Source organism: Pogona vitticeps, chromosome 3 (assembly GCF_051106095.1).
Source record: "Pogona vitticeps strain Pit_001003342236 chromosome 3, PviZW2.1, whole genome shotgun sequence".
NCBI classification, from domain to species: domain Eukaryota; kingdom Metazoa; phylum Chordata; class Lepidosauria; order Squamata; family Agamidae; genus Pogona; species Pogona vitticeps.
In genome coordinates, this window is record NC_135785.1 from 3,806,076 (window position 1) to 3,828,652 (window position 22,577).

The 22,577-nt window shown below is 45.2% G+C and overlaps 2 long non-coding RNA genes across 2 annotated transcripts; both read left to right on the top strand.

The window, feature by feature from the left end:
* Positions 1-102: 102 nt before the first annotated feature.
* LOC144587971 (uncharacterized) lies at positions 103-21,691 on the top strand. Its single transcript, XR_013543237.1, has 2 exons — positions 103-276; positions 20,532-21,691. It is a non-coding gene; the product is annotated as an uncharacterized LOC144587971 (long non-coding RNA).
* On the top strand, positions 756-7,983 carry LOC144587969 (uncharacterized). Its single transcript, XR_013543235.1, has 2 exons — positions 756-6,633; positions 6,767-7,983. It is a non-coding gene; the product is annotated as an uncharacterized LOC144587969 (long non-coding RNA).
* Positions 21,692-22,577: the final 886 nt, after the last annotated feature.

The following is a 22,577-nucleotide window of genomic DNA, read 5'->3' on the forward strand; positions in this document are numbered from 1 at the left end:
GACGACCTCTCCGAAGCGCCCAGCTATTTATAGGCGTTGTGGGGGACAGTGAATGGGTTCTGATGATGGCCACTCCCCTTCTCCCACCCACCCAACCCACCCACCCATCCACCTGCTAGAACGGGAAGGCCGGAAAGGACAGGATTTAATCTAAGCCACCCGCCACCCCCACCCCTTAACATCCTCAATTCCCAGCAATATTCAACCCACATCAAGACCAAGTCGCAGGGTGCCAGAAGCGGAGAGCTGGAATAAACCAGGCGCGCCTTGCTAAAGGTAGGATGAAGTCAGGAGAGCGACTCTTTTCCTGCTGGTTCAAGCTTTGCAGAAGTTAGAAGAGAGAGCCGAATCACACTTATCAAACAAATCCCAGTTATACCAATTTTGACGTTTCTTAGGACAGATTCCTGACAGAGTCAACCACGAACTTCACGGAGGGAGAGACCATGACGTTCCCACATCGGGTACTCTGTTCTGCTAGCAACAGGGGTGGGCAACACTCAGCCTGCAAGCCACAGGCAGCCCCTTCAAGGGCCAAAAGTGCTCCTGCTGTTTTCTGGCAAGATCCACTCCACAGCTTTCCTTGACATGGATTTTAAGTCTCTCAAGACCAGCCTCAGTGAAAATTTGAGGGTGGATTAATGTCGGGCATCTTGTGAGTGCCTCTCTCGGGACAGGGTGGGGACCCCAACCCCCAAATTGCAAGTCCAACTTGAGACGCACCATTCCCTTGACGTGGACGCTACTCGGGTTTGCAGGGGGTTGGGGGACTTGAACACAACTTGAGACTCGGAACCATTTTTCTGAGTCATGTTTCAAGTCCCTAAGGGAGTCCGGAATCCCAAGTCTCGGAGGGGCGGGGCAAAAGGACTCGAGACTCTGACTTGAGGGTCGGGGGACTCGGGAGTCATCCCCCCCAAGACTCAGACTTGGTCCCGAAGACTTCCACACATCCCTGCCTGAGACAGAGGAAAACATGGAAGCCAGCTCATCTCAAGGGAGGAGACGTTTGATGTCCGCACAGATATGTTCATTTCGAGAATAGTTGCTTTAGGAGAAGCACATGGCATCCCCTGGATCTCCCCCCCGCAACGCAAACATGTTATGAACTCGCCCAGCGACATCAGCCACCCTAACAGTCCTACGGATCAATAGGGAGTGGCAAAGACTGGGAAAAAAATGTAACTTTTTGAATTACAGCTACCAGAACCCTGTAAAGGTTTTTCTTTTTAAAATAACTTTTCCAGATTTTGAGTGTCTCTGAGCATGGGCATTCATAGGAATTTTTCCTGGGGTTAGGAGCCAAGCTGCAAATCCTAATTTTCAATAGGTTAGCATAAAACCTGATGTGTCGCAGTTACCAACGCTCTGCAGTTTGTCTTTTGAGGTCCATCAAAATAACACACAGATTCCTGATTCTAAGAGGAGAAGTGGTGGCAGAACGGCCTCCCAGACCTTTATCTCCTCCCCAGATGTTAAGTCCTAATGTTTGCATGATCCCAGAAAACATACATAGGATACCCCATTGGTCAAAAGGGGCAGAGGAGGGTCACTTATTAAAATATACGCACCCCACCTTTGGGGCTTAAGAAGTCTCCGTAAGGAGAAAACTCTAGAACAACCGACTTCCAATCACCTTATCAGATGTACAAACCTGTCTATTGTTAAATCATTTTGTTGCATATTTTAATATACATGTTCGTGGTTTTAATGGCCAGTGGCTATAATAAGCTTTTATCTACCTACTTCAAATGGGCCATAAACAAAGCATCAAAATGCTTCAGCAGCGGAGTCTTATGCCCTTTTACTTCCAGCAAATTTCCAGTAAGTTTAGTTAAGACTTTTCCTCTCATATGTAGATTTGGAATTTCTTTCAGGAAATTTCACAGCATAGCCCAGCCGTAAACTGTAAGAAACCAGCATAATTAAAGAGCCATAATAAGGTTTTAAATTGAAAGAACATGATCAGTAGCATTTGCCCGAGACCGTCATGCATGGTGACATTTTGCAAAGAGCATTGATCACCAAGCACAAGGACCCAAAAAGCTTGTATTTCCTCATACACCTACGAGGTGGGGAAGAGTCTCTTGCAACAGGTCCACCTGTGGAAGGGGCCCAAGTGTACATTTGACTGAAAACTGTGTTCTAACTTGTTTGGAAAGCTAGAAAACCACTGTGTTCAAGAGCTAATATGATGTAGTAGGGGGTAGCATTGGACTAGAGTGATAGGATTGTCGTAGGGCTGGAAGGGACCTTAAAGGTCTTCTAGTCAGACCCCCTGCCCAAGGCAGGAGATCTCCGACCATCCCAGACCTCACACCATCCCGGAGAGGTGGCTGTCCCATCTTTTCTTGGAAACCTCCAGCAATGGGGCACCCACCCCATCGGGAGGCAAGCCGTTCCACTGCTTCATGCTTCTCACCGTCAGGAAATCCCTCCTTATTTCCAGGTTGGATCTCCCTCTGACGAGTTTCCATGAGTTTCCACCCGTCGGTTCTTGTCCTACCCTCAGGCGGAATGGAGAATCCATCAATGCCCTCTTCACTGGGGCAACCCCTCAGATCTTGGAAGACGGTGACCACGTCTCCCCTCAGTCTCCTCTTCGTTAAGCTCAATATCCCTAGTTCTTTGAGTCATTCTTCAGAGGATTTAGCCTCCGGTCCTCTTATCATCTTGGTTGCTCTTCTCTGCACCCCTCCCAGGGCCTCAGCATTGTTTTTGTGTCATGATGACCAGAACTGGACACAGCACTCAAAATGTGGTCTCACCAGCCTGGTATAGAGTGGTACCAACTGAAGCGAAGAGGGTTCAAATCTCTGTTTGTCCATATATTTTAGCTGGGAGGTGGCCATGGTAAAATACTCCTTGAACATCTCGCAATATCTGGGAAGCCCGACTTAGGGTTATAGATTCACAAAGTCATGAAGTTGGAAGGGGCCTATAAAGCCATTGAGTCCAAACGCCTGCTCAATGTAGGAATCCAAATCAAAGGATATCTGTCTAAATTTCTCTCGAATGCCTCCAACTTTGGAGCGCTCACCAACCTCCCGAGGTCATTGGTTCCATTGTCATACTGCTCTAACAGTTAAGAAGTTTTTCCTGATATTCATCCGAAATCTGTCTTCCTGAAACTTGAGCCCATTGTGGTGTGTCCTGGACTCTGGGATGATCGAGAACAGATCCTGCCCTTCCTCTGTAGGGCAGCCTTTCAACTCGAAGAGTGCTATCCTTTCTCCCCCTCTGTCTTCTTTTCTCAAGGCTAAACAGTCTTTCAGTTTTTCCTCTTAGGGCTTGGAAATGACTTGATTACACATCACAACAAAATATTTTGGTTTGTCAAAGTACCAAAGGCCTTGGAACTTGTCACTCTGTAGAAGTATTAAAGACTCCCAAGAAAGAATTCATGATATCAATATACTAAAACTCAGTAACAAAGAATTCAGAATACTACAAAGCTATAAAATGCAGGGCTATTTGAAGGACAACTTGTTCTCAAACAGTTGTAGCTGTTAGAACAGTAAGCGTTACGGATGCTCACAATGATGGCAATTTAAGCGTAGTGGGCTGAACGACAGTGTCACGTTGATGCTAATTAATGAGGTGTCATATGCCTGTCATGCAACTTGGTACATTATGGGAAATGCAAATGACAACTCATTTATTAACACCAACTCATGGCCATGATTTATACCATTACATTTACATCTGGTCATCAATAGCTAAAACCCTGCGGCTTGCGTGTATGAATGTTCTGTGTTGTAAAGCTGGAACTGCTGACTTATAGCCGCCTTAACACGGTTTTCAAAGTAAGTGAAATATTTAAGGAGTGGTTTTACCTGTTCCACTCCCCCAAGTGAGTTTCCATGGCTGAGTGGGGATTTGAATCCTGGCCTCCGGCATTTCAAAGGGTTATTTATCTACCCTGTTTCAGTAGGCTGAACAAAATAAAGAAAAATATAAAACCAAAAATCTAGTGACACCTTGAAAACGAATAGATTTATTTCAACTTGAGCTTTCATGGATTAGAATCCCCTTCCTTTGACACCCAGAGTGTAATATTTGTTGCTGTTTAGACATTAAGTCTTGTCCGACTCTTCGTGACCCCTGTCTTCCACTGCCTCCCGGAGTTGTGTCAAATTCATGTTGGTTGCTTCGATGACCCTGTCCAACCATCTCATCCTCTGTTGTCCCCTTCTCCTCTTGCCTTCACACTTTCCCAACATCAGGGCCTTTTCCAGGGAGTCTTTTCTTCTCATTAGATGGCCAAAGTATTGGAGCCTCAGCTTGAGGATCTGTCCTTCCAGTGAGCTAGATGTTTAGTTGTTTAGACATGTCTGACTCTTCGTGACCCCATGGACCAGAGCACGCCAGGCCCTCCTGTCTTCCACAGCCTCCCGGAGTTGGGTCAAATTCATGTTGGTCGCTTCAATGACACTGTCCAACCATCTCATCCTCTGTCGTCCCCTTCTCCTCTTGCCTTCACACTTTCCCAACATCAGAGCCTTTTCCAGGGAGTCTTCTCAGAAATCTTTAGCCACTGGTTTATATACAAGCACACATCTTATATCTGTGAGGACAGGTGTGTGCACAGAAAATTAAAAGGATGGAAGGAAACCAAGAGCAGGCATCACATACACACCCTGGCCATATATACATAGCTGGAATGATTACCTGTCTATCAAGTACAGACACTGGTCTTTGTAGGACAGAAAGGCAAAATTTTAAAAAATCCTCATAAAGCTAAATACAAAGAGACATAATCATAAATGCAAAGACAAGCAATATGCAATTCTGTGGTGTATTCCCTCTACACTCTATGGGAAATACTTCTGGATAAACTGACACAGGATGGCGGTGTCCAGAAACACCAAGGGAATTAAGCCAGTTAAACAAAAAGGAGGCAGTGAGCCACATGGATTTGTTTCAGAGTTTCTGCGGATCTTGGCCCAGCGACAGAAGAGCCAACACCAGAATTCTGGATTTTTTAAAATCCTACTGAAACCCTTGGTTTATATTTAATTCTGATTTGTAGTGAACAGTGGAGTTTAGCGCTATTTCAGTTTCCAAGACCTTTGACATTAGGTTTTCAGCATTTTCAGTTATCATTTAGCATCAATTATTTTAGTGAACAACAGTGGGTGCTTGCTATTGACTGGTCAGCATAAGGATAGGACAAATATAACATGGAAGCAGGAAGCTGTTTGTTCCTAAACCAGAGACCGTCAGGAGATGACTCCTGGGAAGTCCTGCAAACTGTTGAGAATTTTGATTATAACATGTATTCTCATAACATCAGCAGAGTAAGGAGATATGGGTTAGCAGAGATACTTATGACACTATGACACTGAGAGAGGCAAAACCAACAACTGAGTCTATTTACATATATACATAGAGAATACACATTCCTCTGGCAGCATAACCATGACATGAAGCAACACACAGCATAGGAAAAAGTGATCTCACTTACAGCAGATAAAGATGTTCATTTTACACATGACTTATGTACAGTTCAGAAAATACATTACTTCATTTTCTGTTACACAAAGTTTCATCATGTACACAGCTGTACAACATTAATCCTTGATACCCACACCTGAATACAATCAGTACAGTGACTCAAGTAAAATCAGCCACTGGAAGGACAGATCCTGAAGCTGAGGCTCCAATCCTTTGGCCATCTCATGAGAAGAGAAGACTCCCTGGAAAAGACCCTGATGTTAGGAAAGAGTGAAGGCAAGAGGAGAGAAGGGGACGACAGAGGACGAGATGGCTGGATGGTGTCATTGAAGTGACCAACATGAATTTGACCAAACTCCAGGAGGCAGTGGAAGACAGGAGGGCTCTGGTCCATGGGGTCACGAAGAGTCGGACACGACTTAACAACTCAACAACAACAACATAAAACATTAATATTTAATACATGTTCATATAAAAATCTCATCATCATCAAAATATCTGTGAAGATTCTCCATCCCTCCAGGTGAGGTCATCTGGAGGTTGAGTCATGGCCACTGGACTTATTTCTTGTTAGGCTGAAATGTTTTGCTACTCATCCAAGGAGCTTCTTCAGTCTGAGGAGAGTCAGTAGGAGATCCCTGATAGATCCTCCACCTTGGTTCCACTTCCCCCTGGACTGAATAGGCTCCTTAGTAGGACAAAGGAATGGGGGTGAGGGATAATCCCACTTCTGCAGTCCTTCTCCACCTATTGTCATAGATCATTAACGGTTGTTAACAGTGGTGTTTCTGGTGTGTTTGTGGTCCTAATCTTTCTGGGGAAGGATAAAAAGGGCAGCAGGATAAATAGGAGACAGATGGTATCTAAGGCCTCCACCCCTGTTGAGGGATGGATTTTCTATATGCACATGTACGGCCTCCCTGACCCCTCTCTCTCAAGCCACTTCTCTTCTGGGTCCCAAACGAGTCCATCTGGATTATCAAAGGAGTGTCCTTTGTCCTTCAAATGAAGGACTGCTCCCTATTGTGGTCCTGCGCTGGGCCATTCTCCTGTTTAGCGGCTCTTTGGTTTCTCCTCTTTGCATTGGACTTCATATACTGTATTGCTCCTGTTGTGTTTTGGTGTCTGGTCTTTTGGGTAGACAAGTTTATGCCTTAGTGCGTTTGTAGTGCACGGGTATTTATTTATTTAATTTATTTTTATTTATTTAATTTATATGCCGCCCACACTACCCGAAGGTCTCTGGGCGGCTTACAGCATTTAAAATACAATAAAATTATGTAGCAATTAAAATACAATTAAAATATAGGTAGGTGGATTTTCACAACAATCCTTTTGAGCTTTTTAGACACACCCGCCATGTAAGGATTCAGACCAAGGGGAAGTGAAACCAACGTGGAGGAGATATCAAGCTTCTCCTACCAACTCTTCTAAGACCGAAGAAGCTCCTTGGATGTGTAGCGAAACGTTTCAGCCTAACAAGTAAGAAGTCCAGTGGCCATGACTCAACTTCCAGAGTCCATCATCAAAAGACAGAGAAGAAGGAATACAGATCTCCCATCTAGAAATATCCTTGGTTGGGCAACACAAGCTGAAGTGTGCTGTTGCATGTGTTCCCCATTTGTGGCTTCCAGACACATCAGCTTGGCCACTTAGAAACGATGGACATTTTCCTTCTTGTTGATAACTGTCATGGGGTGGGGGGGACAGGAGCAAATTGAAAGAACCATAGAGGGGGTGTATTGGCAGACCAAGCTCCCAATGAACCCAACAACTGCCAGAACTTTTTAAAGAAACCCACCAGGCGTTGCACTCAAGAGGTCAATGGTTCAAGGCATGCCTTTGTAATGAGTCACCTGGTATTGCCTGGAAGGGTCGCCCACTCGAACAAGGCTAGGAATGTACATGGCAATGAAGTCTCGGGTCACGCTTGGCGGCCACAAAGGTATAAACATGCTAATTCCGCCAATGTTTCCATGGACCATTAACTGCCCTGATGAGGTCACAGATCATGAATCATTAAGGGCTCTCTGCTCACCTGGAACCCAAGCCTTGGCTCCATCTAGTAAAGTATGCCTTGTGAACAGGAGATGCAGACAGACGTCGCACCGGCCCCTGTTAGGATCAGCAGAATCTTGGAAGGTGTAGAAAGTTAGGGATGCGATTTCATCCTAACCAAAAGGCTGAATTTGAAGTTTCAACTTTGTTCAGACATCATGAATTATGTATTTCCCTTTTGAGACTGGAATTTTCCAAGATTTGGCTCGATTTCTAGAAGCGTACATTTATTTATTTATTTTTGGACTTATATACCGCCCCATAGTGCTACAAGCACTCTCCGGGCGGTTTTTTTTACAATTTCATTATACAGGCTACACATTGCCCCCCCCCCCAGCAAGCTGGGTACTCATTTTACCGACCTCGGAAGGATGGAAGGCTGAGTCAACCTTGAGCCGGCTACCTGGGATTTGAACCCCAGGTCGTGAGCACAGTTTTAGCTGCAGTACAGCGTTTTAACCACTGCGCCACGAGGCTCATAATACCAATATCTATTCAGAATACCAGATATAGAGCCTAAATACGGTGAAAAATAATAAAGGCAATAGTGACTCTAAGCAAAAGGCCTCACATACTCAAAGATGAGCTACAGACAACTCCCATATATCTGTGATGCATGAATAGGAGGAATCAGGGCCAAAAAAGAACCCCTACATACATCAGAGTAAGTCAAACAGTGTAAATTATACTCCGTTTCCCCGAACATAACACAGGATCTTATATTAATTTTTGCTCCAAAAAAAAGCATTAGGGCTTACTTTCAGGGGATGTTTAATTTTTTTCATATACATCTATCTGCAATTATTCAAATACAGTCATCTCATCTTCTTCTAGTTGCTGCACAAGGGTGAAGGGCAGAGTTTTACTTAACTGGGGCTTATTTTGGGGGTAGGGCTTATATTACGAGCATCCTGAAAAATCCTACTAGGTCTTATTTTCAGGGAAACAGGGTAGCAGTGCATTGTCACTCTTTATAAAGTCGGTGTTAGCATTCCTTGCCTTGTGTCAAGTGTCATGACTGGTGTGTGGCTAGGAATAAAAGCATTGATTTCTTCACTAGTGACGATTCACCTCTTCTATTTACACTATGTGATATACACAAGCATATGTAAGTAATAGGATTTGGGCCAACATTTATTGAATTACGGGAGGGGAAAGACTGGATATTTGAAGGCTATTGTTGGTTGTCATTTTAAAGGAAAACCCCTGTTGCATAAGCTCCAAATGAAGATCTTAGATTTGCATTAAAGAAAACTGAATAAGCTCCAAATGAAGGCAACAGCTGCTAGAACTTTTAGAAAACAAACTATCAGACATTGCATTTGGGTGCTTGAACTGTCCGTCTCTGGAAGCAAAAACAATGAAATGTCACCTATCATATTTCGGTGCATAACGAGAAACCAAGATTTGCTGGAAAAGACAAATAATGCTAGGAAAAGTTGAAAGCAGCAGGAAAGGAGGAAGATCAAATATGAGACGGATTGAATCCCTAAGGAACACACAGACTTAGCAGCACTGACAAATTTCAGCTTTTTCTCCCGAGACCTTTTCAAAATCTGGAATTGCCACCAAGAAGCACACACCATTCTTCAAGGTGACATTTAACCAAAATGGTCATTATTCACAGATTTGTTTTCCTGATTTTACCAAGCTGAGTAGAAGAGTTAATGGGTGACCAGGCATCTTGCATAAGCTGGTAAAGGTCAGAGGGGAGGGAAAGCAGACAAGTGGCTTCAAGTCGTTCGGGTAGCTTTCCAAATTAATGAACTGGATACCAGCAGTGGCGTCACAGAGTTACGTAAACTTATGAACCATTAAGCTGGACACCAATTGCCTGGGGAGTTTGAAAATGTTCTAATGGGAAGGGAAATGCAAGATGGGGCCTGGAGAATCCAGGTTTTTTCCCATGGAGGTGGCTCTGGAAAAAAAGATATATATAAAAAAAGAATTGCCAAATTTATTAAAACATGGCTAATATGGACAAGTGGCTTTTCAGCCTACAGGTCCAAGAATTCCCCAGAATGACCTGGCCAGGAGTTAAGGAATGCTCTTGTAGAACCTTTTTTTAGAAAACCGAAATTCTAACTGGCTGTTTGCAACAGCAAGCAAGAGACCTGGATTTAGTATATAGTCTACTTCTCCAAACTTTGACCCAACTCCGGGAGGCCGTGGAAGACAGGAGGGCCTGGCGTGCTCTGATCCATGGGGTCACCAAGAGTCGGACTCGACTTAACAACTAAATAACAACTTCTCCAAACAACTGGCTGGTGGAATTTTAGGTGTGTGTGTGTGTGTGTGTGTGTGTGTGTGTGTGTGTGTGTGTGTGTGTGTGTGTGTGTGTGTGTGTGTGTGTGTGTGTGTGTGTGTGTGTGTGTGTGTGTGTGTGTGTGTGTGTGCACGTGATCTGAACCAGGACACTTCACGTACATAGGGCATAATCCTGCTGCTCTGGTATTCCTGCGGAGGACAAATGGCATCACTCAGAGTGGCTTCTCGCTACCGATTAAGGAGTTCCCACTTGGATTTTCCAGTGAGTGCCAGATCCGTGGGTTGGGACTCACCAGAAAATGCAAGCAGGGACTTGTTAATTAGCAACGAGAAGCCACTGTTTGTAACGCCGTAGACTTTCTGCAGGCGTAACTCTGCAACAGGATTTTTCCCCCATGAACTGGTATGATAAATTGATCTTTACCCTGGTGGGGGGGGAGGCCTTTTTGGTGCATAATTGTGTAGAGGCCTTGTGGTTGGCTTTTATTTTATTTTATTTGCCAAGGATGGTATCTTGAGGCCTGGCTGGTCCCGTCTTGGCTGTCCTTCCATAGGCAGGCAAAGACTCTCTTCAGGCAAGCTTTCCCTGAGCAACTGCCTACACAAGTGGCTGGCTACATGGCTTTTAAGGATGCAAACCACCATTGTATCCTCATTATTTTCAGCTTTAAATATTGCATTTCAATGACGTAAGCTGCCTTGGGTCCCTTTTTAAGGAGAAAGGTGGGCGCAGGCGCAAATGGACTGTGCGGGGGAGGGAGTGCTTACAGGGGTGGTGGGAGGTCTGCTTTATGCCACTGCCACCGTTCATTACTGAAGCCAGAATGTCATCGTCAGAAGTGTTCTGTGATTGAAGTAAAAACAGATTTCTCAAGATACAAAACAAACAAACAAACAAAATGTGGATATCAAGACGTTCTTTCGAGGCAAGGCTTTTTCATTTCCCTTGATGTCCTATCCATGTTACAGTGAAGCCAGGATGGGAGAAGTTTGACGGCAGATTCTGACAAAGCTAGAGGGAAGAAAACATTTTTTTAAAAAAAATAATGAAGTATGTGAATATGATAAGAGGCTTTTTAATTCTATCAACATTTTTAAATGTCGTTTTTTGTGATTTCCTGCTCTTAAGCTACTGACAGGAAACTTAGTTGAAAGGGGAAGTTTAGAGACCGGTTGCTGTCGGTTTTTTGTTTTTTATTTTTTTTACTCCCTGGTTTTCTTAAAGATGATGGCACTGACCAAGTTCAAACAGGTTAAATTTCACACCTTTCTGGAATATTTACAAATCATTGTAGTTTTCAGAGAGGTTACCAGGCTCGTCTGTTTCGGCTACAACTCCGGAGACCTGGGTTCAAATCCCCATTCAACCTTAAGACTCACTGAGTCACCTTGGGCCAGTCAGACACTGTCGTCCTGATTTAGTTCTCACAGGATTGTGATGAAAATAGAAGAGAGAAAGGTGAGCCACAAACCCACACCTTAAACCCAGTGGAGTTAAAATGAGATAAATAAATCACCTGGCAGATATGCTTTGCTTGTATTCCTGCGTTGAGCAGGGGGCTAGACTTGATGGCCTTGTAGGCCCCGTCCAACTTCACTTTTCTATGATTTGTATGAAATACATAAGTGCTGAAAAATGCAGATTATAGTGAATGCTTTTTTAAAAAGCAAACACTATACATAGTAAGGTCTCTCGTGCCCTCTAGTGGCCAGTTCAGCTAATGACATTACGGAAATACATTTCTTTAATGAATGCTACACATAGCATGGTCTCTGCCTCCCTCTAGTGGTCACTTCTGTTAACTTCATCATTTGAAATATGTATTTTGGGAATTTTTCTTCTAATGTTTTTCATATTTTCTACTCTGTATGGCCTCATATCCTCAGAGTAAATATCCACTGATGCACTTATCTGCGGACTGAAAATATGAAAAATATTAGAAGAAAAACCACCGTAGCACCCTGAAGACTAACAAATTTGTTTCATTGGCCAAAATCCTGATGCACAGTTACACAGAACACGTAAATTTAGCGGAGACTGGCAGAAAGTTAAGAAATTGTGTCCTTTATTTATTGCAGGCTGAGTTGCCAGATAGCGCTGTGGTTTGGGTATCAGGCCCAGCAGCATGCCACAGAAAATACTTGAGAAAATTTCTTAACTCCCTCTCATTCGTTGCTAAAGGTATACAACTTTTTCTTAACTGTGCAACAGGATTTTGGTCAATGTGAGTTTTCAAGAAATATTCCATTTTTGTCCTTGGTTTTGCTTTTGTTTTGCTATAGCAATGACAAAGATTTGCTAGATTTGTCCAAAAAATGGCTGCTGTCATTGTATAAGGGTACTGAAGATGACATTTTTTATCATTTACTATAGATTGTCTGTTTTAGCAGCTTGTCCACGATAACTCGGGAAATTCTTTTGTTTTCAAGGCTATCTTGTGGATGTACCTGCTCCTCTACCTATTAAAGCAGGGGTCCCCAACCCCCACAGTCCGTGGCCTGGTACCACGCCATGGCCTTGGCAGGACCAGACCATGGAGACAGATCTCCCCTGCCTGCATGCACGCACTCCCACGCATGCAGCACATGCACACATGTGGGCAATTCTGGGAATTGCAGTCCAAGAACATCTGGGAACCCCAGCTTGAGAACCAATGAGCTAGAGAAATACATTTCTGCGATGTCATTACCAGACCTGGCCACTAGAAGGAGCCAGAGACCATGATATATATAGCGTTCACTATAATACGAGTTTTTCAGCATCCATGGGGCGGCTTGTGTCTAGCCGCACTGGCCACGGAAACTATCTTCAGACAAAACGCTGGTTCTACAGCTTGGAAACAGGGATGAGCACTGCCCCCTGGAGTCGGACACAATTGGACTAAATGGGGAACCTTTACCTTTACCCTTACTGTCTTGCACAATCAAAACAATGAAACACTGAACTGCATGCATGTGAGAATGTGCTTTCAGGGCTGGAGGCCGATGCACCAGAGAGGTCCTGCAGATGCCCTCCCTCCTCCCTCCCCACTTGCAGCCCAAGTAGGAGGTTAATTGTGAAATCTCACCTTTTCCAAAACGGCAGCCCTGAGCGTGGGATCTGTAATGTTCAAGGAAGTGGTCAGCCCTACTGACAAAATGAGGCGGGTTCCACCTGCGGCAGCAAACAGGGTGGGGAAAGAAGCACAGCACTGTGTTTGTTCATTAGAGCGGCCTGGGTAGCCAGACGGGCGGTGCAGAAATTAATTAATTAATTAAGCCGACTGACAAACAAACAAACTCATTGTTTTAATTGCACTATATGCATAGCCCCTTTCGGAGAATGCCCTCTTTTGTGTGTGTGTCTGTTTGTCATACAGGAAGTGTGTGTGTGATTGAGTATCCAGAGGAAGAGGACCAGAATTCATAAATCATAAGTCCATGGAATAATGCAGTTGAAAGGCAGTTATAAGGTTATCAAGTGTGGCGTCCGGCTCAATGCAGGGATCCAAATTAAATTTGTTTGTTTGTATGTTCATTTGCTTGCTATTTTTTCCCATAGGAGACCCAGCGTGGTTCACAACCATTGGAAAGTATAGCCACACTTTAAAAAATATTCTAAAACCTATATTTAAAATGCAAACATTCAAACATTGGTCAATATTAATGAAAACTTTTTAAACCCATTTTTAAAAAGCTATAGATTAAATAAAAGATAGGATTCTTGAGACAACCCTCTCCTCCACTTACTGTATTTTTCCATATATAAGACTATACTTTTGTCTAAAATTTTTAGACTAAAAATTGCGGGTCAACTTATACATGGAAGTAAGCTGAGGGGAGTACAAAAACAAGTGGAAGGGAAAGCAGGGATCAAATTGTTCCCGCAGGATTGCTTTGATCCCTGCTTTCCCCTCCACTTGCTAAGTCTTAGCAAAAGGAAAGCAGGGATCAAAGTGCTGCAGGATCGCTTTGATCCCTGTTTCCCCCTCTGCTTGCTAAGTCCCATGGGGCTTAGCAAAAGGAGGGGGGAAAGGATCAAAGCAATCCCATGGCTGCATAAGGGGGAAAGGGATCAAAATGATTGTGCAGTTGCAGGATTGCTTTGATCTCTTTCCCCCTCCTTTTGCTAAGCCCCGCGGATCCGGCAGCACTTTGATCCCATTCCCCCTACACTTGCTAACCCCCACTTAGATCTATTAATTTTGGGTTAGAAAAGTGGGGGCGTCTTATACATGGGGGCGTCTTATACACAGAAAAATTTGGTATTGCTTAAAATCCAGCCTGACAACAGGAAGACAAATGGAAGGGGCTCAACTTGATAGATGGCTGTCCAATTTTCTCTTGAAGGCCTCCAGCGCTGGAACGCTCACCACCTCCTGAGGTCCATTGTCATACTGCTCTAACTTTTAAGAAGTTTTTCTGATTATTCAGTGTCAATCTGGCTTCCTATCTTAAGCCCATTTTACATGTCCTGCACTCTCATTGAGAACAGATCCTACCTCTCCTCTGTATGACAGCCTTTCAAATATTTGAAAAGGGCTATCCTATCACCCCTCAGCCTTCTTTTCCCCAGGCTAAACATGCCCAATTCTTTCAGCCTTTCCTCATAAGGCTTGGTTTCCAGCTCCCTGATCATCCATTTATGGAGCCTAAAATTAACATATCTGTACCTCAAATGCATTGAGCTGCTTTGTCTTTAGGAGACTGTAATTTCCCCTTCTCTTTGCGCTTCATCCTGTGAATTAACTCTAAAAAGATATGAACCCCTGCATCAGAAGATCCTTATATTATTAAAAAAAAAAAAAAACAGATGAAACCCAAAGCTTTTGAAAACACAGGTGTGTGTCTTCTACTGAAAGGATAGAGAAGCAGGGAATGACCATCTAAAAATGAAGAATGATCATCTAAAAAAAGATTGGAAAGCGTTCATTGTTATAATGTTTACAGTAGTAAGACTAATACTTGCAAAGAATTAGAAAAGCGACAAATTGATCTTGAAGATTAGTATAAAGAAATGTGGAGCTTAAGCAATTAATGGTAAGTTAACGTGTGAAATGAAAATAATAATAAGAATGGTAAAGTCTAATGATTTCAAAGATGTATGGAATTTATACTTAGAGTATGTCTCTTCTATGTACGTTTGGAGAGGAATGGGGTGAAAAAGGACAGAAATTGACAGTACTGGTCACCTAGTCACAAGGTAGCATGAGTCAGGAAAGTTCAATGTGCACTGTGTAGTCACTATTGAATTTGTATTATACTTTTAATTTTTGAAAATAAATTAAAAAAGAGAGAAGCAGAGAGGAAGCTCTGAGTTAGCTGGGATGACTAGATTTTGGAACATTGCCCCAACCCAAAGTATTTGGGTGTCACTCTAGATTGACCGCAGGCCTACAAAAAACATTGTCTAAACACGAAACAGAAAGCTGCCAGTCCAAAATAACATGCATAGAAAACTGGTTGGGTCAGACTAGGGTGCACACCCACAAACCCTAAGAACAACTGCTTTGTCCTTCTGCTGCTCTTGCCATATGGTACAAAGCAGCACATGCCAAACAAATGGACGAAGCTCTTCATGAATCATGCAGGTTTATTACCGGCTACCTGAAACCTACCCTCTGTTATATGGCAGGCATTGCCTCTCCAGAAGTAATCTGAGAGGTGCTAACAAATAAGGAATGAAATAGGGTGTTACAGGAGCAAACACATCCACTTCATGGAAACCAACACACAAACACCAAAGATGACAGCTACAATCGAGCAACAGTTTCTCGCACACATCTCAAGCTCTAAATATCAAACCAGAGGCTAAACCTAAGGAGAACAAAAAGAACAAACATAAAGAAATTAGAAAGAGAAGTAGTAAGATCAAGGAAGAACCAAGTAAAATGGGGAAACCTGGATGCAGGACAAATATTCTGTGATTGTGGAGAAATTCAATCAATGCAACACTTCATGGCATGCAATTTATGTCCCCCCATGTCTAATAAAGTGGAGCTAGGAAATGGCCAAAATATGACTATTGAAATAGCCCACTTCTGCTCAAAAATAGTATAATTAGCTGAACCTTTTAAGTTATTTTTAATTTTGCCTTTAATTCATATAGGGACATAAATTGTTCACTTCTCTGATAAGGAAGGAAGGAAGAAAGGGTGGATGGATGACCCTGAAAAGAATTAGATTAGATTAGATTACATTCAGGCCAATGTGAAAAGTCAAGACGCGTTTACCTCCAGGTCTGGTCGATGGTTCCCATGTTGGGCGTGGGGTTGTTGGTGGAAAGGAGGTGTCGGCTGGAGTGGTCTCTTCTGTGGTCGGTCTTACACTGGAGAGATGGTTGGTCTCTTGGACCGCTGTCCTCGGATAAGCTTTTGGAGTGTTGAGGGAGGTCGTTGGCACTGTAGTTGTGGTTTCCATCGGTGAAGTGGTGGGAGGAGGGTCGGTCAAAGCCACGGGGCTGAGGGTGGAGGGGCTTTCCGATCCAGGAAGGGACGGTGAGGGAGAAACCAGCTCTGCTCCAGTGGTTCCCACCCATGAAGAAACAGTACCGAAAGTGGCCTTTGTGTCTGGCGTGGCTGATGTCCGGACTGTGGAGCTGACCTCTTCTAAAGCCCTGCTGCTGGCCAGGTCTGTAGTTCCTGAAATGGGGCTGGTGGCGCCGCTGGTGGTCTCCGTGGTTGAAGGGCCACTTGTAGCTTTCATAGAGCTGGTTGCCGTTGCGAGGGTGCTGGCCATCGTGGCTGGGTTCCTCATAGTAGCTGATGAAGGGCTCACAGTGGTGGTTGGGGGTGACGTGGTCACACGCGTGGTTTCAACCTTCGACACAGTGGCCAACTCTGTTGTGAACGTTTGTCCTTGTGAAGGGTCAGGGGCGGTTGTTTTGGCTTCGGTGGAGTGGCCAGTGGTGAAAAACAGCGATGCTGGTCTAGTCTGTGCTGCCGTGGCCCTGCCACTGGTGGTGCTGGTGGTCTCCTCCCTACTGCTGGTAGTCACCGCTCTCAAAGTGCTGGGGCCGGTGTCAGTGGTCAAACTGTGGTCAGTAGCTGTACTTTCAGAAGGGAAAGTGGATGAGGGGAGAGTGGTAGGTGTGACTGTATTGGATGGCGTCAACCGGATGGCCACAGACGTGGCCTCACTGGTAGAGATGGGATGGTGACCTCTTGATGGGCTGGTCAGTTCTTCTGGCGCCGGAGAATCGGTCACTGCTTTTGTGGACTCAGATGTGGTTTCGCCAGGCGAGGGAGCGGGAGGACTGGAGGAAAGAACGGCTGTGGTGGCCAGTAGAGCAGAGGACGGAGAAGCCCCTGTCGTCGTAGCTACAAAAAGAACATGAACAAAAACTCAACATGCCTCTTGAACTATGAATCATTTGTCACGGAGACATCCTGCAATGGCAATGGTCCGCGTGTCGCCCTTGGCCTTCCCAAACCCCAGCCTGGAGCAGACCGAAAAATAACACCTTTGCCCATTTACTTTTGGGAAAAAGACTCCGGGGACATGAAACGGCAGGTTGAGTTTATATACCTCTTACTGTTGAAGTAGACCACTTCTGCTCAAAAACAGTATCATTAGCTGAACATTTAAATTCATCGTTAATTTTACCTTTAATTCATATATAGCCATAATCTTAAATTGTTCACTCCTCTGATAAGGAAGGAAGGAAGGAAGGAAGGAAGGAAGGAAGGAAGGAAGGAAGGAAGGAAGGAAGGAAGGAAGGAAGGAAGGAAGGAAGGAAGGAAGGAAGGAAGGAAGGAAGGAAGGCAAGACCCTGAAAAGAAACATGGAGCAGAAGAGAAGATGCCAAGAGTCTGTACCAGGATCCAACCCACCGTTCTGAGCATCCCAAGGGGTTTCTCGGCTGAGGAGAGCCACCGTAAACAAGCAAGGGATGAAGACCCACGAGGCTGAAAGGGGCGAAGGGCAGGGATTCAGGCCAATGTGAAAAGTCGACACTTTTACCTCCAGGTCTGGTCGATGGTTCCCATGTTGGCCGTGGGGTTGTTGGTGGAACGGACGTCTCGGCTGAAGTGGTTGCTTGTGTGGTCAGTCTTACACTGGAGAGATGGGTGGTCTCTCGGACGGCTGTACTCGGATACGCTTCTAGAGTGTTGAGGGAGGTTGTTGGCACTGTGGTTGTTGTTTCCATCGGTGAAGTGGTAGCTGTTGAGGGGCCCGTGGTGGTGGTTGTGGCTGAAGCGGTCGCGAGGGATGAGAGGGGGTCCCTCTCTGTTTCCACGTGGGAGGTGGTGCTACTCACATGCATGGTTTCAGCCATCGACACAGTGGCCAACTCTGTTGTGGACGTTTGTCCTTGTGAAGGGTCAGGGGCGGTTGTTGTGGCTTCGGTGGAGTGGCCAGTGGTGAAAAACAGCCACGTTGAGCTGGTCTGTGTTGCCGTGGTCCTGCCACTGGTAGTGCTGGTGAGGGAAGTCGTTGGCACTGTAGTTGTGGCTTCCATCGGTGAAGTGGTGGGAGGGACGGTCAAAGCCACGGGGCTGAGGGTGGAGGGGCTTTCCAATCCAGGAAGGGACGGTGAGGGAGAAACCAGCTCTGCTCCAGAGGTTCCCATCCATGAAGGAACAGGACCTCCCACTGAACCGAAAGTGGCCTTTCTCTCTGACGTGGCTGATAGCCGGACTGTGGAGCTGGTCTCTTCTGACATCCTGCTGCTGGCCGGGTCGGGGGTTCCTGAAACGGGGCTGGTGGCGCCGCTGGTGGGCTCCGTGGTTGAAGGGCAACTCGTAGCCTTCAGAGAGCTGGTTGTCATTGCAAGAGTGCTGGCCATCGTGGTCGGCGTCCTCATCGTAGCCGTTGAGGGGCCCGTGGTTGTAGTTGTGGCTGACATGGTCGTGAGGGATGCAAGGGGGTCCCTCTCTGTTTCAACATGGAGGGTGGCATTGCTCACACTTGTGGTTTCAGCTGGCAACACAGTGACCAACTCTGTCGTGGACATTTGTCCTTGTGAAGGGTCAGGGGCGGTTGTTGTGGCTTTGGTGGAGTGGCCAGTGGTGAAAAACAGCGATGATGGTCTGGTCTGGGCTGCCGTGGTCCTGCCACCGGTGGTGCTGGTGGTCTCCTCCCTACTGCTGGGAGTCACGGCTCTCAAAGTGCTGGGGCCGGTTTCAGTGGTCAAACTGTGGTCAGTAGCTGTACTTTCAGAAGGGGAAGTGGTTGAGGGGAGAGATATTCGGGAACTCGAGGGATCTAATGCTGGGCTACCTGTTGTTCCCAGTACTGTGGAGCTTGAGGTTGCAGCTGTCCCTACTGGAAAAGAAATGTGAACAGAAGCTCAATAAATCTATTGTGAATTGCTTATCAACTCCACACGTGGGGGCTGTGGGAATTAAAAATACAGTTGCCATATGAGGGATACTTGTTTTAGTTTCAGCTCTTGATCTACAACAATTCCAAGATCCTTCTTGCTCACAGCAAGAAGGATCTTGGAATTGTTGTAGATCAAGAGCTGAATAGGAGCCACCAGTGCGATGTGGCTTTGAAAAAAATCCAAATACTATTATAGGCTGCATTAAGAGAAGCATAGTCTCCAAATCTTGTGAGGTACTTGATAAAGGTAAAGGTTCCCCTTGACATTTTTAGTCCAGTCATGTCCGACTCTAGGGGGCAGTGCTCATGCCCATCTCCAAGCCGTAGAGCCAGCGTTTGTCCGAAGACAATCTTCCGTGGTCACGTGGCCAGCGCGACTACACACGGAACGCCGTGACCTTCCCACCGAGGTGGTTCCTATTTATCTACTCGCATTTTTACATGCTTTCAAACTGCTAGGTTGGCAGGAGCTGGGACAAGCAACGGGAGCTCCCTCCGTCACGTGGATTCGATCTTACGACGGCAGGTCTTCTGACGTTGCAGCCCAGAGGCTTCTGCAGTTTAACCCACAGCACCACCATGTCCCCCTTGTGAGGTACTAGTTTCCCTCTGTTAGTTCTGGCTAGGCCTCATCTAGAATCCTGTGTCCAGTTCTGGACACCACACATCAAGAAGGATGCTGACAAACTGGAACAAGTTCAGCAGAGGAAATGGAAACCAAGCCCTGTGAGGAAAGACGGAAGGAACCTGGCCTGTTTAGCCTTGAGAAAAGAAGTGTGAGGGGTGACAGGATAGCACTTTCCAAATATTTGAAAGGCTGTCCTACAAAGGAATGCCGAGATCTGTTCTCGATTATCCCAGAGTGCAGGACACATAATTATGGGCTCAAGCTACATGAAGCCAGATTTCAGTTGAATATGAGGAAAAAAACTTCTCAACTGTTAGAGCACTACAACAATTAAACAAATAATTTTGATCTAAGTAGAAACAAGTGTGGATGCCATCATTTGGTTCAAGCCAAACTGTACCAACAGTGATTCATATATTGATCTATGTTCCAGTCTAGACTTGCCCTCAGTGTGCAGCCTATATCCCAGCTGAGGACAATTCAAAAGCTTCCTTGGCAGGGTGGGGGGGAGTGTGGACTCAGAAGAGTGTTACTTTAAATGGCTCACCTGGAGCTGGACAAATACAGGCGGCATATTTTGAGTGAACCACCATCATAGAGCATAAATGATGGTCACGGTTAGAAGTTCCCTAAAATCTCAACATCAGCACATGCTTTTTTTAAGCCAATTTCTTTTTTAAAGAATTTCTCCTTATGCAGCAACTCATGAGAAATATCCAGCATATGAATGGTGTTTTTAAATTGATCTCAAATAACTTGTATTACTACTTTAAAAAGAAAACAAATATCTTCTCTTTTTACTTTTGCTTTTTAGGGCCAGAGCTGATAACGGAAGGTCTACTTTTATTTAGATGGAGAACAAGAAGAACCACCCACCACCACCCAGTCAAAGCTCTGTCAGACGCTGGAACAGTCCCTTCCATCCATGGCTACTTTCGACACAATAAGCCTAGTTTATAAAAACTCTAAATCTATGTAAGAGTCTATGAGACTGTCCCTCAACCTCTTACCTTGGACGCTGGCGCTCAGGAGACACAAGAGTAAAGCTGGCACCATGTTCAACGGAGGATGATCGGTTTCAGCAAGGTGTTGATTTTTCTTTTTTCCCTGTCTATTCCGTTCCATATGATGTCAGAGTGTTGATAGTCCTTCTTGAAGTCTTTGCTTTTTTGTTCACTTCTTTAAAGAGTGGCTTCCTGGTTCATCTGAGCAAGGGTGGAGTGCTAAAAGCTTTTTGACTTTTTTTTTTCACTCTGGATAATGAATTAGGGACACTATGCGGTTCTCCAGGATGGGTCAAGCCTAGCAAAATCCTAGCTCAGGCATATCTTGGGAAATCTTACTGGGAAGGCCTTCTATCTCTCTCTCTCTTCCAGGTGCCTGGGAATGGCAGGGCGGCAGGCCCTATTTCTGCCTGCAGTGCCGAGAGAGCAGCATTCAAACTCAGAACTTCAGAACATGTCCAGAAAGATGTTGATTTAAAGAGGTGAGTCAGGGTCCCCTGTCGTCTGCATGTACAGTGGACCCTCTACTTAAGGAATTAATCTGTATTGGAATGGTGGCTGCAAGTCGAAAAGTCTGTAAGTCAAATCTCCATTGACCTACAATGCACTGAAAACCGATTAATCCCATAACCAGTGGTTTTTATTTTATTTTTATTCCATTTTGGTTTTTTTCTGGTCTGTAAGTTGATTCTCTGGCTGCAAATCGAATCTAAATTTTGCAGCCAGAGAAGTCTGTAACTCGAAAAGTCTGTAAGTCGAGCCGTCTGTAAGTCGAGGGTCCAATGTAGTTCCATGCATTCCAGGGATCCACCAGCCTCTTCTCCGGGGAGTAAGTTGTCTTGATACACATAACTCTGCAGGGGATCTGTTCCAAGCCCTCAGCGGAGTCAGAAAAAATGAACAGTGGTGCCTTGCTTAACGAGCGCCCCGATTAACGATGAATCCGCATAGCGATGGAGTTTTTGCGATCGCAAAAGCGATCACATTGCAATGTTTTAAATGGGGGGAAATCGCTTTGCGATGATCGTGGGGAAGTGCTTCCCCACGATCATCCCAAAGGCCCCGCCGAAAGAGAGCCCCGAAGCACAGCTGATGGGTGGGGGAGTTGCAAAGATCGCGGGGAAGCCAGCTTCGCAAAACCCCGCCGACTTCGCTGCTCTCTCTCTCTCTCTCTCCCCTCGCAACTCCAGCCTGGGCAGGGAGACTGAGGCACCATGCCGCCACCCTGGCCGTGGCGGTGCGGTGCCTCAGTCTCCCTGCCCAGGCTGGACCTGCAAGGGAGAGAGAGAGAGAAAGTGCCGAAGCACAGCTGATCGGCGGTTCCAAAATGGCCGCCCGCTGTGTTGCATCGCTTTAGAGGCACCAAAAATGGCGGCCGGATGGAGGATTTTCACTTAAAGGTGAGTTTTTCCCCATAGGAACGCATTAAACGTGTTTTAATGCGTTCCTATGGGGTTTTTTGCCCCGCATAGTGACGAATCCGTATAGTGACGATTTTTTCGGAACAGATTATCGTCGCTATGCGGGGCACCACTGTAGATTATAGCAAATGCTATTTGAACAAGAAAGTCTAGACATAGCATGGGCTTTGTCTCTCTCTAGGGGTCAGTTCTGGTAGCGTCGCCTTTAGACCATTTCTAGAATTTTTATTTTAATATTTCCCAGCTGGATTTAAGTGACTCAGTAGATACTGATACCGTACGTAAGGGGGTCCTACTGTTTTGTTTTGTTTTGGTTTGGTTGAACGTTCGAAAGAGTTTCTGAAACTGAGCCCTAGTTGATTTCTGGTTTGATTTGAACCTGCCTAAAACTCACGTGCCCTGTGGAAGGGCTTTATAAAAAACGTGCCAACCTCT